Below are 20,232 nucleotides of genomic sequence, written 5' to 3'. Positions count from 1 at the left end.
GGGGCAAAGGGGAGGGAGATTTGTGACCTCCTTGAGGGCAGGGGTCAGTGTGAGAAGAGAATACGAATACCTGAATTGGAAGCCCAGGTCTGCACTGGCCATCTGGTAGAAGAGTCACTGAACTTGAGCCTTAGATTCCGAATCTATCGAATCAGGACATTCATTACTATCCTGCCTGCATTAAAGGAATGCTTTAAAGCTTATATTACATTATACCTAAAGAATTACTAGGGAAAATATTAATCAGTAAATAAATGTGTTAATGACAACAAAACCAACCATAGTAATTTTTGTATTCTCTGTAATACCCAATTCAGGATTTTTTCACAAGTATATTATTAAATATTTGTTGAATGAATACATGATGTGAACCAATTTCATAACAAAGATATAAAACAGGTTCTTGTGATAAAATTTCATTTCCGTTGATACTGGGGTATTTCTGTAATCATGTGATCACACTGTTTTCTTCCTTCACTATCATACTGCAAAATAACTAGGTTAGTTTATAAATCACCTGTGAAATTTAGTTTATCTGTTCTCATAATAGGAAAAAAACACAATCATAATTATGAGAATACAATATTCAGAATGTTTGTGAAGTTTTGTTATTTTAAGCTTTCAAAATGTATTTTATATGTGGAGAAATTGTACCGAGAGGTGAAGTTCCTAAGCTAAAATAATACATAGAGCAGGATGCAAATGGAAACCTAAATAAAAGAGGTAAACATCTTCGTCTTGCACATATGTTCAATAACACATTTGGGACTTGAAAATATCCTTAGGCATTCTCACAATCTCAAGTGTCCTATTTCTCTAATTCAATGGACTTGTTCAAGCCTGTAAACTTGTCATAAGCAACATTTATTCCCTTAAAAATGTAATTTTTGTAACATATGGTAAATATAATATTTGGTTTCCATGTAAAAACTGAGAAGAATGTTAAAAATGGAATGGTAATTTTTTTATTCTTGGAATATGTAGGTAATTACGATATGCTGTTCTCATAATGAAATGGAGTAAAACTATTTACTTTCCATTAATGAGATTATTTTAAAGTTCATATATCTATTGGGGCACCTTCTCTTCCTCTATTGAATGGAAGGATTTCCCACTTGGGAGCTGACATTTTAGCATCTCTCACAAAACTCATCACTTTAAAAACCTATCCTTTGCTCTGTCCAATCCTGTTACTCAGAGCCCAGCACAGTTCTTAGCATAGACATTCAGTATGTAGCTATTGAATGGAACATTATATGATTCAAAGAAAATGTGAAGAATACTAAACATTCACAATGACATTTTCTATAAATTGCCTTACTGATGATTTTCCCTATAGCCCTGCCACAAATCTTTACTATGATAAATTACTTCTCCTTTGCATACATTTTGATCCCATTTTTCATACAAATATTAAATGTGATGCATCATCACTCAGTAGAAGACTATGAAGTTGTAGTAATACATTTTTCTTTCCCTCTAACAAACATTTATCCTTCCTGACCTTCGCATTACATTTGCTGAGTGAGGTGAAATGTCTAAGTTTATTGCTGTTGCCCATGTTATATGCAGCCTTAAAAAAATCTATAACATTTATTCTGGCTTCATTCATCATCTGGGAGAGCAGGCAATAGTAGAACTGGCAGTAATAGGCAATAACTCTCGTGTGAATTTTAATGATGAGTTCTGGACACGTAAGTGAAAGAGAATTACCTCCGTTTATACAAGATGCTATTTCACAAAATACAGTCCCATTCTTCTTCCCTTGGACATGTATTTCCTTCTCATAAATACATAGTTCTATCCTCTGCAAATTCTTGCTCGACTTATGCTCTATGTAAGTTCTGGAGACTGCATTCCCTGACGCGATTTGAATGTTGTGGATGACGAGTGCCAGGCCGAATGTCCGGAGGCCTGGTGTCTAATCCCGGTTGTGACACCAGCCAGCTGTGCACTTCTGGCAAACTGCAGCTTTCAAATGTCTCAGTGCCCTCAGAGGTCCCATCAAGCTCAAACATGGGCATGTAACAGCCAAATTCAAAGACAGAAATTATACAAAATGTCAGGAAGTGCATATTTATTATTCATCATATTCTTACTCATGTGAAATGAATATGTGAGATACAATAGATTTTCACAGATTAAATTCTACCATTCTCTTCATGTTTTATTAGTCTTTCTTTCCTTCTCTCTTCATTTTTATATTTCTTATTCTTTCCACTTGCCCCTTTTCCTCCTTCAATTTTTTACTTTTCTACTTCACCTTTATCTCCATGTTTAGCAGGCCATGGATGCCTTAAGCTCCACAGCCACTCTTCATCTTGATGCTTAAAGAAATGTCTGATCTCTTATCAGAATGTAATTAGAACGTATAGAACTAAAGGACTGTGTTTTTACCAAATATAGATAATATTTCGGTACAAATAAACATTTTATCTTCTGAGATAAAAGCTACTTTTAAAAACATAATTGAAACATTTTAAAGTACCAAGAAGATTTTTGCTTAAAAGAATTTTTTCTAAGTGGCATGCAAAAAAACGACAGAGCTTTATTGCCTTACTTGTCTGGGTGTTCTCAAATTAGATATGATATCCCTCTTGCTTGTGTATGGCTTAAAGTTTCTGAAGCTATCACAGGACTTGCTTGCTTATCCCTTTGGTTGCTAAGAGAGAGGGTTTCTACTCAAATGCCTCAGCACTTATATGTTAACTCATATAAGTGAATTAAAAGAGAAAAAGATCAAATATCATATAACAAAAATTATGTAAATATACTAAGAAATGTACTGGACTGTTAGCATACATCTCTAAATTGATAAGTAACTGGAGGAATTAACTTTAGCATGATGGACTCACACTTGATGCATTTTTCCTGGTAAAAACAGATCTAATGTTTAGTTATGGATCATGGCAAGTTAATGTTGTCCAGAGGGCCTGCCTGCTTCATTGTCACACCCCCTTCAATAAGAGGCCACGATAGAATTAATGGTATGAAAAGAATTCCCTCAAGAAAAGATTAGTAATTCATTTTTTGGCCCTTGCATTTACCTTAATGACATAAATAAAACATTTATAATTCAAAAATTGTGAGAATAAACTCAACACATTTTTAAACAAGCATATTCATTAAAAAGCTATAATTTCCTTTTGCTGCATCCTCTTCCCACAGGCAGGCACTGATAACAACCATTTGGCATGATATTTGCACACTCATAGTTCTAGTTAGAGTTGATTTTGTTTGCTTCTGTTTTCATTACATTTTTGATTAAGGAGACTATAGGACAATTGTCTTGTAACTTCATTTGACATATAACAAAGAAATTACCGTGTTGATATAGACTTAGTTCATTCATTTAAACCATTACTTAGTATTCCCTGATTTTGGTTGTATCATTATTTCATTAACATTCTCTAACTGAGATATTTAAATTGTCATGAATTTTGCTACTACAAACAAGCCTTCAGCAAACGTGTCGGTACACACTTATCTGTGTGCACTTATGCTCATATCTCTGCAGGAAGATTATTAAAAGTAGATTTGCTTGGTTGGATGTCATGCTGGATAAAATGTTAATGATGCTATCAAATGATCATCCAGAGACAGTGTACCAATTCACATTCCCATTAATAGAATAAGATAAACTCTTATTTTTTTTTATGTTTTCCACCAATAGTGGATATTTTCACCTTTTTCTCTTAATTTAATATGTGAAAATAGCATTTCATTGTTGTTTTAGTAATAGAAACTTAGATTTTTGTACTCTTGTAAAAGAAGGCATTATCCTTAGAGTTTTTCATGTATTAACTCTTAAAACTAATTATATTCGTATGGTTCCCAATATTATCCACATTTTACAGATGGAAAAACTTGAAAACAAGAAATATTCTGAGATCACACTGGAAAATGACAGTGGGTGTCAAACCCAGACAGCCTGACTTCAGATTCTGTTCTTTTAGCCATTGTACTATACTTCTTATTGATAAACAGAAAATTTGGATTTTTGTCATCTGTAAGAAAGTACATTTATTTTTATATTTTCCTCTCATCGATTCCTATACTTTACACATTTTTTTACTATTATTTAAATTTCAATGTTTAATCTTCTGTATATGTAAAGCTTATATGTCTTCTTCTTTCTTTTGTCTTTTACTTTGTTTATGACATTTTTAACCAAATTATCAATCTTTTCTTGATGACTCCTAGATTTTGTGTCTTGTGTAATAAGAATTTCCCCATCCTAAGAATTTTAAATATGATTTTATGTTGATTTCATACAACCCTTTTTATAATTAATTCTTCTAATATTTATATTTGCATTTTATACAAAGTAGAAATCTACTTTGTTTTCACATAGATATTAAATTTTCCAATATTTTTATTTATTTTTATTTTTTTTAAGTGAGACAACCTTTGGTTGACCTCACAGATTGAGAGGACCTTGTCAGCTTACAGTCTCTTATTTTTTTTATTTTTATTTTTTTTATGCCTACAGTACTTGGTCTTCCTAGGTGGTTTCCCATCCAAGTACTAACCAGGCCTGACCCTGCTTAGCTTCCAAGATCAGGTGGCATCAGGCTTGTTCAGGGTAGCATGGCCATAGACCCAACACCTTTAATTTAATTTCATTGATTTCCTCTTAATTTTAAGTGTCACCTTTATTATATGCTAAATTTCTATTTGTGCTTGGGTCTATTTCTGAAGAAGGAAATAGGTGTTAATTACTTTGCCTTTTTAGAAATAACTATTGCTTGCAGTGTCTTTTTGCAAAGCTTTTCTACCTATTAATTTACCTTTTTTTTCTTCCAAATTTTATTTAGGATTGGATTAAAATACAAATTAATTGGCAAAGATTAACATTTACAACATTAACTTTATAGCCAGTCTGTTTTAGCTCAGAACCAATTTCTGATTTTCTGTAAAGTTTTACACTTCTATTCATATCTAGCAAACTTCTTATCAGTTTATCACTAGATATTTTGTGGCTTTATTACTATTGTTGTCAGATATTTTTTATTCATATTTTCTATTTTAGATATTGCTAGTACCAAGGAAAGATATTGACTTTCAAATGATAAGTTTATATCCAATGATCATAGTGAACACTTATCAGTTCTAATAGCTTTTTGGTTGATTCTCTTGGATTTTTTATGTGAAAAAGCTGTTATTTTGTATGAATTTTACTCAACTCATCTTTGGACCATTCCACAATGAGAAATTATTTCCTTACTTTTGTATTTCTGTTATATTTCCTAAAGCAATAAATTGCTTTAGGAATTATCTACCTATTAATTACCATTAATCTGGTATCCACGCAATACAAATTGAGTGAGAATTTGAATAAGTATCTGATACATTTGATCAATGTATGTAATTGAACAGTCCATAATTCTTTCCCAAAATATACTTATAAAACACCCATATATTATATGAATGATCGGTTCAACTTTGTACTTCACTTTACTGTGTGGTCCATAAAGAATGAAAAAAAAAAAAATAGGAGAAAACATCATGCAAGTTACATAACATTAAATATTTAGTCATTATTAATTTGGTTCTGTTAATTACTCGTACCCTATTCACAGCATACCATAGGTGCAACAAAACAAAAGAAAAATAATTGGCCAAGCAATAATTCTCCCTTAGTAAAGGACAAAAGTTGGAGCAAAACCATCCTCGGGGATGAAAGAAAGCAGACAATAAATAAATAGCTAAAACGGAGGTATTTGGGAAAGAGCACAAAAACTCATTGTAAATTAATATTGCAACAACTACTTAATTTCTATGAAGGACAAAGCTGAAGAAAAATAGAAATGAGTAGATTATAGATAATTGCAAAAAAATTAATATGTGTATATATTGTGCTTACACTATAAGTTATTTCAGCATATAATTACTGAAAATAGAACATAAGAATTCAGTCAAAGCCATCATTTCAAAGATATCTAAATAAATAGATGTCTTGTTCTTGGGAAAACATGTAATTTTGCACATAAATCACAGAGTACATTAAAGATTTGGCAATTTAAAGATTATTAAATTAAATGCAAATGGCAAAAACATAAAGCAACAGTGAAAATCTCTACTAGAGTCTAAAATACTCAGTTTGGTTGCTTGCCTTTTTCATAGCCACTAGATAGTTGCCAGATCCCTAGTAGATTATGTCGTGAAAACAAACAACCTGGGGAGAACCAGAGCTCCTACAATAATTTCTCAAAGAAGCAAAGAATATGTTCCGATTTCAAAAATTTTCAAGAACAGAATTATAGGACATGTCATTCTTCAATCAGGATGACACGGATCAATTATCAATGGGAACAATACAAAGTAAGTCTTAGCACCACAGAGGCAAACTAGGGCATACCTTCTGAACCAATATGTATACAAAACTGCTGCTCTCTTCCTGTGAAATTGTCCCTTCTGGGGTAACATGGTAGAAAGCAATGAGGTAACCAACCAAAGATGATTTTTATTAATGCTAATCTTACAGTGTCCAGGACAACAAGATGAATAATATTGAAGGAAATTATATATGTGTGTGTGTAAGTGCAACTTTCTTTCACCTAATATACTTCATGTTCTCAAAGAATTATTAAGCAGCATTGGGCCAAATGTAATGATATGCTGATTTGATAACAATTTGTCAAATTATTTGTAAAATTATATAGTATTTTTATAAGACAAAATTTCCTTTAGAATAATTGGTGTGCTGAATTATGTACAATTTATTGTTCTGTCATTGTATAACCAGAATCTACACTTAAATTGAATACTGTAAAGAAAAAATTTCAAAAAGCTTTGGAAGTACAGTGCTTCTGATCTCTAAATGACTATTATTCTTTGAATTAATAATTAACACCTAGGTATGACATTATGTGATTATATGTCAGGAACTCTTCTTAGGGCTTACATGTATCAAGTCATTTAACTGTCCAAACAACTGACATGAAGACCAAGGTTAAGTTTCCCAAGTTTACATGGTTAGTGGTGCGGAGCTAGAATTTGAAACCAGACTATTAGGAACCAACTAGAAATGTCACACAAAAAAATCCTGGGAAACACACTGCAATAGATGCAAAAAATGAATTCCAGAGTACTGACAGGTATCCTAAATCAAACAGGTATTAGGAAAAAAATAACCTCTGCAGCCTTTTTTAAAAATTATTTTCTAATACATATTCTTAATATATAGACCTATTGTATATGTGAACAGACATTCATTTAAAAAAGGACACAGAAGGCTCATTCAAAAATTTTAAAATGCTCAGCCACACTGAAAATCAGGGAAAAGTTCATTAAGAGTCTACAAATTGGCAAAAGTGAAAAGTCTGATGATACGAAGAATTGATATTATATAAAAACAAGAACTCAGATACTAATAGAAAGTTTATAAATTGATACAACCATTTTAGACAACTATTGGGCAAGATTCTATAAAGAAGCACATACTAGCAGCACTTCCTTTCTTAGGCATGTGCCCTGACATGCTGAGGAATGCATACGAATAGACATTATGTAAAATACTCATGGCCTCATTGTTTGTACAACCAAAACAAACATTCTTCAACAAGCCACTCCAAACTGTGGTATGTCTAATAGAATAATACACAGCAGTGAAAACAATTATTTTTATTTATTTATTTTTATTGTTTTCATCTAAAACCACAAGAATAAATCTTAAAACATACTCTTAAGAGAAAAACAAGTTATAGCAGATGGGTAATTTGCTTGCATAATATTCTTTTAAAAACTATACTCTTTTTAAGAGTAAACACATGAGTGGTAAAAATATGAAATCTGTAGAAAAGATAAATATTAAATTTGAGATAATAGCTATATTGAAGGCATGCAATAGCAGATGGGGCTCAGGCATTTCAACCTTATTATTAACACTTTATTTCTTGAGCTGACTGCTGTCTACATGTTTGCTGTAATATATGCTGTATAACTTTTTGTAGGTCGGATATGTTTAGTAAAATGATTTAAATGAATAATGGATGCTTTAGAGATCCGGGGATATAAAAAACCTAGATAAAGTCACTTAGGATCAGATGAGGAACAGAAGACACATCATATGAAATGTAAATCCACTAAAAGTCTGAATAGAGAAAGTTTAATTTCACTTGCAGTGTCCTAATTAGTGTTTTGTTTTTTTTTTTTCAGTCTCAATAAAGAAACTTGCTCCTTAATTAAGTGCACTAGCTGGCCCAGTTCTCCTTTTATGCAACAATTTCTCTCAAACTTATTCTTCAGAAAAATTTTGAATTATGTCTTATCAAGTGATTTCTGGGTCATTCCACTTGCAAATAGTTAAAATGATAAATGTCAAGATGCCTTTGTCTTAGAAATCTGAGGTCCACTTTTCTCCAGAAATCTCTATGTTTTCTACTAAATATAAATTTGTTATATTAATGCCACAATATTAAAAACTCTCCAGAATCATCCAAGAATGGGTATTAATCACAAAAAAGTAGGTTATTAATTATTAATTAATGACTCAACCTTCATGGTTGGAAAAGGATTTCATAATTAGTATCTCTTTGATCTTATAATAGAATCATAGGGTAATAGAACAAATATTATTATCCCTATTTTACAGCTAAAAATTTCTCTGATTTTCTATTTAAAAATACTTGTGAGAGTGTCTTAATTTACTTCAAAAAGAAAACTAATTTCTAATAACTGTTAAAATCAAAGGTTAAAACTAAAAAAATAGGGTAAGTTAATATATATATGTAAAACAAAAGTCACATAATTAGGAAATAGTAGAATACAGTAAATAGCATTAAAGACACTAGAATGTTTTATTTCCACATACAATAAATTGGCTAAGATGTAATAGACATATCTCCTGTACATATAATGCCAGTGATTCAGATGTTTTTTTTGCACCAAATAAATTATTTTTACTTATTAAAGGTTTATTTAATTTAATTAAGCTAAAGACTCATCAATATATTTATAATTCCTATATTGTAAATAATTTAATACTTAGATGGTAGCACTTTAATCATTGTAATTTCCTTCGTGGGCATTTGTCACATTTAATATGGGCCTAACATTTCAGGCCTCTGCTGATTCAGCGAGGAGATTTGCCTCTGCTCCTGGAAACACAACACCGTCTTTTCCCTCAGCCAGGACCTTACCCTCATCTGCAAAGCTACAAAGTCTGACCAGCCCAAACTTTATGTTGCCGTCATCACTGTATTGGGCAGAAACAAAATTGAATCAATACAGCATTCCCTTTGAGTGGCTCTTACAACTTGGAAGAGATTCTGGGATCTTAGGAGAGCTTAGATATGTAGTACATAAAAAGTCTCAATCGTAGATCTTTCAGTGGTCTAAACACGACTGCTCACAATAAAAATAAAACCCTGGTTTTGCTAGGGTATTTCTCTAATATATATTTGAGGTTGTAAAAGAGAGCACCTTAAATGTATTCGAGCAAACTGTATGCAAGTGAATGAAGTTGTTGACCCAGTCTGTTTTGATATCTTTTTTTTGTGAAATCAGTGCATTCTCTTTTGAGTCTCAATTCACACATATTTTCTGGGCCCAGGACAATGAGCGTGTCGGTAAATTTTGCCAGGAAAAAAAAAAATGAGTGTTGTTCTGATACAGACATATGGAGGGATAGTAGTTGTGATAGCTTATTTTGGATTTTAAAAATTTTTCAGTAATATATTTTCTGTCTGAAGCAGAGCCGATCCCCAAAATTACTGCTACTAAAGTGGCTCAGGATAAAGCCACATCTTTCTCATCCCTCCTAGATCCAAAGCACAAGCCCCTGATACCTACTTGTGTCCCTCTGCTTCATTTCTGTTCATCTCAACCTCATATCATCCTTGCATCGACTTTCATCAGGCCCTTGAAAATCCATGTCAATACCTCCTCATTGCCTTTATTCTTAAACTTTCCCTAAATCCTGTTGCCAAGTCCTTATAATTCCTCAAAACTGTCTTACCTGTAAAGATATTCTTTTTTTAGAATCTTCCTTTAAAATGACCTATTCCTTACTACTTAATAGAAAAAGGTGACTATGATATAAGAATTATGGTAAACTGTTATATTCATGTCCACAGTAATTCATATCTCCTAGTATCCACAAGCTTGACTAGTTGCCTTTCACCCTGAAGGGTTAGATTAGCTAATCTAACCAAGTTGACATCAGCAAGTGAGATACAAGCAGAGGTTTGATAAGTACTTTCACATTAGGGCTTGAATTCTAGACCACTATCCTAACATTGAGAAGTGCATGTTTGCCTCCTTAAAGTCGAAAGACTTCATGAAGAGAGGCCCAGGCATTTCAGCCATCCTAGTGGTGTCAGTCCTGACTCACCCTCCAGCTGAATATACTCACATGGTCGAGCCCAAGCAAGACCAGCAAAAGAACTTCCCAGCCAATCCACAGAATTTCAGATGGAATATGTGTTGTTGTTGGGTTTTTTTTAGAGCTAAGTTTTGGGGTAGTTTATTATGTAGCAACTGAAACAGAAATTGGCTGGTATTATAACAAAAGCCTAGAAAATGTAGCATTGACTTGGGGGCTAGGTAATGGGCAGGAGATAGGAAATCAGAAAGGAGACAACATGTTAATAAAGAGTGGAGGAATGACAAACATTTCACAGAGGCAAAAAAGAAGAAGGAGGAGGAGGAGGAAGAGGAAGAAGAGGAAGAAGAAGAAAGAAGAAAGAAGAAAAAAGAAGACGAAAACTGCTATTGGACACTGGAAAGATAGACATCCATGTGTTCTTTTGGTGAAAGCAATGACAAAATTGTTCACCTGTAACAAACTGGAAGATTGAAAATGTGCCAAACAAACTTGTAAGTCTGACTAAGAACATTTTGAGACAAAATGCTGAAAGTGTCAGCTTGTATCTTTCGGTTGCTTATAAGAAGGTACAGGACAGAGATCACCTGAAAAGAGGCCTGTTTAATTTGCAAGTAGAATTTAGAGGAAACATAGAAAGACCAGAGCATGCTGGATTTCCAAATGTAAAACTCTGACTTGTTGAAAGTAGTACCTAATTTGTAATCTGTGTTTGATGTCTGAATTTATTATTCATGACTATTTGATTTGATCAGCCATTTACCCTCTCTGTACCATTCTGATTCCTTATTTGTAAATAACATTAGCTACATCACAGGGATGTTATGACGTCTGAGTACATAAAATAACAAAAAGCTCATAGACGATTGACTCACCATGTTATGAAAGTTTGAATTTTTTTTAGTCTACAACAAATTTACTGTTTAATTTGTAGACAACAAGGCTTCCAAAAAGCATTCCTTCTAGTAGCAAAGGTATCTGCAATGACAGAGCATAGCAACTTCCTAGTGCTAGCCAGTGATAAACAGTCTATGTCCTTATATTCTAATATGTTTAGGTTTCATGAAAATAAATCAAATATCTCTTTTAATGAACCGAGTTTGCTTAATGCTTGAAAATAAAAATATCTCATGGAAATGAACAGTTCATTTTTAAAGTATATATTCCAAAAGAAAAACATATTACAGTTTCCATGACGTATAATGTTCTTTCAACCCACAAATGGAATTCCCAAACCTTCTGATTCCCCATGCATCCAATTCCCTGACTACACTTCAGACTAATTCCTAGCCATCCTCTAAGATCAACCTTAATGCTTCACTTCCATTCTGGGCTCTTTCCTGACATCCGCTCTAAGTACCAATGACCCTGACTCTTTGTTACCCTTTACTATAGGGGTGAACATCACATGCCATAGTCTAATAATCAGTTCACTTGCATGCTTTTCCAGCCAGATTATGAGTTAAATGCAACTCCTAGCACAGGAAATGACCTAGAATAGATGATCAGAAAAGGTTTAAGAATCTTGAACTGGTGAATAAAATAAATACTCTTTAAGATATCTTAATAATTAAGGAAAATATGACTTAATCTCTGACACATTTTAAATATTCAAAAATTTCAAACACAAACTGAGCACCTTGAGTTCCATGCCAAAGAGAAAGCTGAAAGCACAGCTGTGGAGCCTGCCAGGTGGTATGTTCTCAGTATGAGCCAATACCTTGAAGCTAATGGCCTGTTGGCTTTTGGAATACCAAACTTTCCAGGTGCCTCCCAAATACTCATTACATGGAATAAGTGCCAAGTTTCTGAAAAGGCACAGGCAGAGAAAGGACAGAAGCACTTGAAATAGTTTACACCCAAATAAGTAGAAACATTTTTTTCATGGGGAAAAAAAGAGCATTTAATGTATGTGATATCATCATCATCCATCATCATCACTGTCATCGTCATTACCACCATCACCATCAATATGAGCTCAATCTAAGTCTCCTCAGCTAGAGAGAGTTCTGACCCTCATTCACAAAACCCAATATCACGCTTAAATTTAAAAGTTATACAAATTAAAAGAGCACTATTTGAATTAATCATGAAAAGATTTTATACTTAAGGGAAACTTGATTGAAATCACTTTAAATAGTGTAACTTAAAAAGCTGCCTTTAATGGGAAAAGTCAGATATTACAATAAAACAATTCTAATTATGAGAAAAATATGAATTCATTTATAAACACTTGATAGGCCCACTCTTCAAGATCCTTTTAAATGAGCAAAAAGGAAAGCTCAAAAGTATATCATGTAATATCTATTTTAGTAGAAAAAATACTCATACCACATAAAGATTGTAGATCCAAATATAAATTATTTTTAAATATGTGAAATTTAATAGATATTTTTAAATTTATGTTTCAAAATAGTTAAGGATTCTATAACTGTCTTTCAAGAAAATGAAATGCCAAATAATTCTTGATTTGCTATCTGAAGGATACTATAATTGTTAAATATGAAACCACCTAGACTTGTATAAATCTACTGCTAAGAAAAGAAAAAAAAGAAAAGATGAATTAGAACTTCATTTTGTGCCTCAGAAGAAGCTATAATAGTGACAACAATGGCAGTTCAGGCCAGTCAGGAATCTAGGATTGTACTCTTGCTTCAGCTCTTAATCGACTATGAGATCTTAGCTAAGTTTCTTAAATTTTCATGGCATAGGTTTATTAATTTATAAGATGAATGGATTTTACTAGATAATTTCTTAGTTCCTTCAAATTCTGACATTCAGAATAAATTATTGTTTCTCAGACCCATTTCGGAAGTAGGATAAATGGGACTTTAATTAATAAACAGCTTATTGTTACTTCTGTCTACCCAGAGCATACTTAGGTCATACAGTTGGCTGTGGAGCTTCATCCTTCTCTTTCTTCCATGTAAAGGAACTTAATTTTGGCCTGGCTTCCTTGATGCTAGCAATATTTCTCTCTGTCTTCCACACTTTAACTTTCATCCCCTTTCCTGTGTGGCATCAGATGGAATAAAAATGTTGATTCAAAGAGTGAAAAGAGAAAAGAATCATAGTAATTGAACCCTTCATTTTCCCCACCACTGTCATCACTAAGCTATAATCTACATTATATATGTGTATAGGTGTGTGTATATATGTGTTTGTGTGCATAGCACAGATGCATACATACATGTATATGGACATAGTGTATAGGATTTCACACGATGTACTTTTGTTCTACTTCTCTCTAACCCATACTCACACCCATATTTTCCAAACTGAAAAAAAGAAACTACTTATGTGTCTATTATACAATTTTTTTCATCACTTGGTTATAAATTATTTTCTTTCTTTCTAATTTTTATCAAAGGTAATTACTAAGAAAATTTATATTCTAGAAAAAAAGTATGCCCTAAATGTAAAACTGAATAATTACTAAGGTAGAATAAAATTTAATTAAATAGCTAAATACTAAATACTGTCTTTTAGATTAACAAACTTGATTATTCACAAGACAAATCATAATTTTTCTTAAAAAGTTAATTTTTCCTGGAGTTTTAGCGCCCTTCCCTATGATTTCTATAGAAGTACTGAGTTCAATTTAGAATTGCTTTGTTGTACTGAAAATGCCATTTCAACAAAACCATTACTACAGTATCTTCGTATAACAACAGTCACAACCAAGACATCAAGTTCTTATGCTGAGATATTTATTTTAATATTTCCTGAAAGCATTGTAAGGTAGATACTATTATTTTCACTATGAGGATATTAAGACATAAGGCTAAGTAACCTGCCCAAGAACACACATTGAGTAAGTCACAGAACAGAGATTCTAACATAGTCAGTAGGTCTACTTATTAGTTATATTTTATACTATTAACTTCTAATACATGAAAACATATGAAATACCAATCCCATATTAGAAAAAACGTAGTTCTCCTTAGGCCATGTGTAAATTGTCATCTGAGTCATGTAGAAGAACAATATTGTGAAACTATATGAAGTCATATGCCAAACATTAACTCTAACCTTGAACAACAAAAAATACTATAGACCAGTCTCATTCATGAATCACTTTAATCTACTTGTATTTTCATGTTGTCTCACCTCTTTGGTTAATATTTCATTAATTTAAAACAGACTGTCAAAAGTTATATTTCTTTTGATTTTTCCTAAACTGCTATCTTTGCACTTCAAGGGGCATCATCTAATTCTAATATTACAAAATTTGGTGAATAAGTTCATGTTTATTCTCTCCTCGGCTTTATAAACTTTGATTATCTCTCCTTTCAACACTCTGGCTCTTCATACAAAAAGTTCTTTTAAATGCATTAAGTAAAAAATTCAAGAGTCAAGACAGTTTCAGTTTCAAAGTCCTAAAATTTCAAAGGAATCCAGAAACTTGTTATTCAGCCATGTCAAGAAGAATTTAAAGGAAAGTGTTTCTAAAGTTAAAATTCTGATTTGAAGATAGTCTCTACTCTCATAAAGGACATTGCAAAGAAATTCCAAGGACAAATGCACTATGTCTATTTCTTAAAGCTCTAAAGAAAGAGGGGAAAAAAAGATCACTTATATTTTTTCAAGTCAGAGGCATCTTCTTATCTTAAATTTTTAGCATATGCAATTTAAAATGTCTTTAATGTTAATTAGAATGATATGAATAACAGCATTAAATGACAAATATGCTTATAATATTATTAATAAGTTTATAATAAAAGGAACAAATAATTGAGAAAATGCTTATAACTCCTTACAGTATTAGCAATTTGTTGTCCACAATATTTCCACACTTAAGATTCAAAAAAGTTCTTAAAATATTTTTTAGCACAAAACTAGCATCCTCTTCTGCCTAGATTTTCAACTTTTTATTTTTTTAACTGGTTCCGTCTCTTGTTCGAGTCTTAAAAAACAACGTACCTACTAACATCTCATACTCTTCCACCCCTACCTCTCTTCTACAGCCAAAGATCTCTAGATTCATGGCCTACACATAACTTCCAATCATTTATTAGCCCCCTCCAGTGGGTCAGCCAAACTCACTCTTACCAAACACATCTGCCAGCATCTCCAGTGACATTCCTGTTGCGCTATCCCACAAACCTCTTGATCTCTCAACGCCATTCCACAGAGACCCTACAAAACCTATTTGAAACTGCTTTTACTTGCCTTCTTTGAAACCACACCCTTTAAGCATTTCTTTCTACCTCTCTGAATGCTTCATCTCAGTTTTCTTTGACCTTTTGCCTGCTCTCTGAACATTATATGTTGGTTTTCCTCAGAATTCTGTCCTAAGCATACTTTTCTTTTCAACTCACATTCTCTATTTAGGCACCTTCATTCATTCATAGTCATACCTCCAATTATGCCCATGCAGAAAATGACAAAATCTCTATCTCCAACATGGTTCTTACTCCTGAATCCCAGACCGTATATCCAGTTGCTTTCTAGACAACTTCAGTTGGATGTTTCATAGGCCTTTAAGTTCAATGAATTTTCCAAAACTGAGCTCATCATTTTCCCTTCATGATCTCTTCTCTTTCGTTGTGAGCTAATGCAATAAATAACACTCTAAGTTGCTCAAGATAGAAAGCATATCCTATATTCATCTACTTCATCTTCCACATGGAATCAATCACCATGTCTTGGCCAATATGCCTTCTAAATATCATGCATATCTGACTTCCTTTCATTCCTACCTACCTGCCCAGTCCAAGTCACTATCATTACTATCCTGGAGTTTCACTCCATTCTCCATATTGCAGCCAAAGTGATCTTATTCATAATTTAATTCTCGATTATGCTCTAATTTTCCTGTTTAGACCTGTCTAAAATCTTCCTGTGCTGTTATTTTAGATCCCAAAATCCCTATGAGGCTTTGCATAATTTGGCCACTGATTTCATCTCTCAGCATCATCTCATAAAACTTGCTTTCCATGTTCTAGTCTGTGACGGACTGAAGTTGGCCACAGCTTTTTGGTCACTCTCCCCATAAAAGATTGACATATATTTGTCCTCTTGAATGTGAATTCACGCTGTGGCAGCTTAGCCAATAGCACACAGCAGAAATAATGGTGTGTAAATCCCTGACCTAGTCTGTAAGAACACTGGCAGCATCTGCTTCCTCCCTCTTAAAACATTCATTCTTGGGACACTCCTTGGAATGCAGCCATCAAGCAATTAGAAGCCCGACTCACATGGCGAGCTCCCAACCAACAGCCAGCATCAACCAGCAGTCATAAAAGTGAGTCGTTTTAGATTTTCTAGCGGCATGAAGCCCAGCTGAATTTACATGGAGCAGAAGAACTGCCCAGCTGATAGCAGTAAACCTTCAAAATCAGGAGAGATAATAAATTATAGGAATAAATGTCTATATTGCATCTTAACTATATTCCAGCTCACAGAGACAGAACCTGTCTTTTGCTTATTCACCACCAATGCCTACCAGAGTTTGTAGTCACCCAGTGGGCCCTCAATTAATATTTATTGACTGATTTAACTAATAAAGATGTGAAAAGATAAATTATTATGATCTTATTGTAGCCTGATGGTTAAAAGCTTCTGAGCTGTTAGGCCAGAGTAGATAAGTGAAATCGTGCCTGTCCACTTAACTAATGAATGAGCAGGAACATGTTGCATAAATTCTCTGTGCCTCCAGTAAAGTGGGGGTAATTTTGTTTTGATGATTAAATGGGATCATACATGTATAAAAGTGAATGGCATATCAGAAGCTCCCAGTGAATGTTACTTATTTATTATAGTATTTCTTTCTTAAAAAGAGAAACTGCAAACCTAAATAGCTTTTTTGAGTTCCCCTTGCTAATTGACTGCAGAGCTTGAACTAGCATGCTATATTCCTGACTCATTTTTTTTCTTCACACTTTGCTTTAAAAAAAAAAAAAATATTAGTTTCAAGTATACAGTACATTGGTTAGGCATTTATATAGTTTATAAAATGTTCCCCCAATTGCTCTTTCTCTCTTTCTTGTTCTTTAATGTCACCATCACCTGTAGTAGGCAGAATCATGGTCCCCTAGAGATTTCATATCCTAATTTCCAGGAATCAGTGAATTTGTTAGGTTACATAGCAAATGAAATTCAGTTTGCTTAATCATGTGATTTTGAGATGGGTAGATTATTCTGAATTAATCAGGTATCCCAGTGTAATAACAAGGTTCCTTGTAAGTGGGAGATGAATGCAGAAGAGAGATTATGCCAGAGTGATACAATTTGAGAAATGTGAGAGCAGTGTGAGAAAGACTCGATCTGCCACTGCTGAATTTGAAGATGGAGGGACACAAGCCAGGGAATACAAATGGCATCTAGAAGATGGACAAAGCAAGGAAGTGGATTTTTCCCTAGAGCTTCCAAAAGGGAATGCAGCCTTGCTTACGTTTTGATTTTAATTTAGTTCATTGGAACGAATTTCAGTCTTCTGACCTCTAGAACTGTAAGATAATAAATCTGTGGTGTTTTAAACCATTAAGTTGTGGTAACTTGTTACAGTAGCAAATACATCACTCAATCAAATTTTGTGGACTCATAAACCGGTATGCAGCTCCAAAAAATCAATACATGATGCATTTTCTAAAGTGGTTCTTAGATTTATGGTCTTTCATTCAGATATTTCCATTTAGGGCCATTAAAACTATTCTATCTTTCTTTATTAATATATTTCACCACTAAAAGAGATGTAAATATTTCCTCTTTTTTTGTAATAGTAAATTTCAAAAGTGGGAAAGGCGAAAAGAGGAAAATATTAGAAAAGAAAAATAAAATCAATCTTAATAATTCAAGGACTTTTGAGTGGCAGTTCCCATTGGAAAGATCAGCACCTCTGACCTTGATTCCCCTAGAGAAGGGAATTTCACCTCTTTGAGTCTCTAGTGAGACTGTAGGACTATTAAATTTGTTGCAATTATATTAAATACTCACTGGATCTATACTGTGTAGATATTTTTGGGGGCAGATGAATACCTCTGCCAAGTCAGCTAATCCAACATAGTATTAAATTGATGTAGAGCAACAATATGCTGAAGCCGCCACACCTGTAAATGAATCTTTAACCATATGTCGTAATGTGTTTATATGCTAATCTCTTCAGAAGTAGCAAAACCCTTTGATACCACCTGGTTGACTATATTTTCTGAATTAACTCCGATTAAATGGAATAAAATTGTCGCACATGAGGTCTGCATTCTTTAAACAGCAACAGGAATGCAAATAGATTATTTGGCATATTAAGCTCTTAAACCACTTATAAAATACTTGAGCTACTACAGAGAGAACTCTCCAAATGGAGACATCCAAAAATGTAGAAATTATTTATTCAAAGTAGTCTAAGTATTTGTAATTTCTATAAAGCAAATATGAAGCAGTCACCCTCAAAGTAAAATATTAGTGTCTGCTTATTGCTTTGGGCATTCACCAGGGAATGAAAGAAGCAGAAAAAAGGCTTTGGAAGAAATATGGGTAAAATATCAACTACTTCGAATTGAAGAGTTTAATGTGATATATTTTCTGCTTCTTCGTTCAAAGAAAATAACTGTGTAAGATTGTGACCTAGTTTATGGAAATCTTGCTATTCTTAGCTTACCTTGACAAATTTAAATGACAACCAGAAAAGTCACATTTTAAGTAGCCATGTGTTAACTACTGTAGAATAAATAAATAACAGCTTATATTATCTATCTTTTATACAATATTGTACTTCGGTTGCTATTGGGAATTGGTTTTATATTTCTTTCTTTCTCTCTCTCTTTTTTTTTTTTTTTTTTGGTCCAACTTAAATAACTTTAACCAATGAGAAATCATTTTGGAAGTATACCGTAAATGGAAAATAGAAATGGAAAGATTTCCCTAAGAAGTTGTTTATGGTAATTTCTGTATCTTTGAATTGTGTCTTTTTTTGAGAGGTTAATGAGAGAGGGATAAAGAGGGAGATCAATATAAATTGTGTATATTGTGTCGCCAATGGTCAGTGAAAGATTGATATATACTAAGAGATTTGTTTGGAGGCAAAACAAAAGGCAGACAATAAAATGGTACTTAGAATAGATCCTAGTCCTGTGAATTGGGTCAAAATTAGGGGCATAGTTTAGAGAAAGGCTAGATCATAGCTCAGAAACCATTTGGCACTTAGAGTGCATTCTCAACACCTTCCACGTATCAGAGAGAATTAGCTGAATAACTTTGTTGGAAGCCCATCGCCAAGCTTAGCAAAAAGTAATGACCATCTTCCCAATTTCCCTTTGTTTTGATTGGCCCAGAAACCAGTATGGGCCTGGAATTGAAGTTATAGAGCCCATCCAGCAGCAAAAGTTACCATTATATGCACCGTCTAATCACATCTAAGTCAACAATGAACCGCATATATTTTAGCGGTCCCATAAGATTATAATGGAGCTAAAAAACTTTTGTTGCCTAGAGACATCGTAGCCTTCGTAATGTTGTAGCAAAACACATTACTCACATTCGTGGTGACATTGGTATAAACAAACCTTCTGTGCTGCCAGTAGTATAAAAGTATAGCATATACAATTTATAGTAGTGTATTATACCATCTAGGTTTGTGTAAGTGCATTCTCTGATGTTTGCACAATGACAAAATCACCAAAGGACACAAATTTCAAGATATAGCCTCATCGTTAAGCGGCACATGACTGTGAGGGTCTTTCTGTGAGGGACACAGGAAGATGTAAAGGGATGTAAAGGGATGGTAAACAGTAGTCAATGGCTTTACGGCTTAATGTGCAGAGTTGGTGTTTTCTAAAAGCTTTCATGCAAAAGCTTGGATAATATGCTCACAAAATCACCTTGTTTGTGAAGATCACAAATGAGCCCTCCCTCGCCCCCCAAGAAACCTTTGACTCATGCAAGTTAGATACTTATATTAGTCTCTA

At 33.3% G+C, this 20,232-nt stretch overlaps 1 protein-coding gene and 1 pseudogene across 10 annotated transcripts in view; both read right to left on the bottom strand.

Annotated features, from left to right (window-relative positions):
- The window catches only part of GRIA2 (glutamate ionotropic receptor AMPA type subunit 2), a 122,746-nt gene that overhangs the window by 68,610 nt on the left and 33,904 nt on the right, over positions 1-20,232 (bottom strand). The window lies entirely within an intron of this gene.
- On the bottom strand, positions 4,484-4,602 carry LOC120613625 (uncharacterized; annotated as a pseudogene).

Source organism: Pteropus medius, unplaced genomic scaffold (genome assembly GCF_902729225.1).
Source record: "Pteropus medius unplaced genomic scaffold, Ma_sr-lr_union100, whole genome shotgun sequence".
Lineage (NCBI taxonomy): Eukaryota > Metazoa > Chordata > Mammalia > Chiroptera > Pteropodidae > Pteropus > Pteropus medius.
The sequence above is the reverse complement of the archived record's forward strand: the minus strand, read 5'-3'. Positions and strand labels throughout refer to the sequence as shown.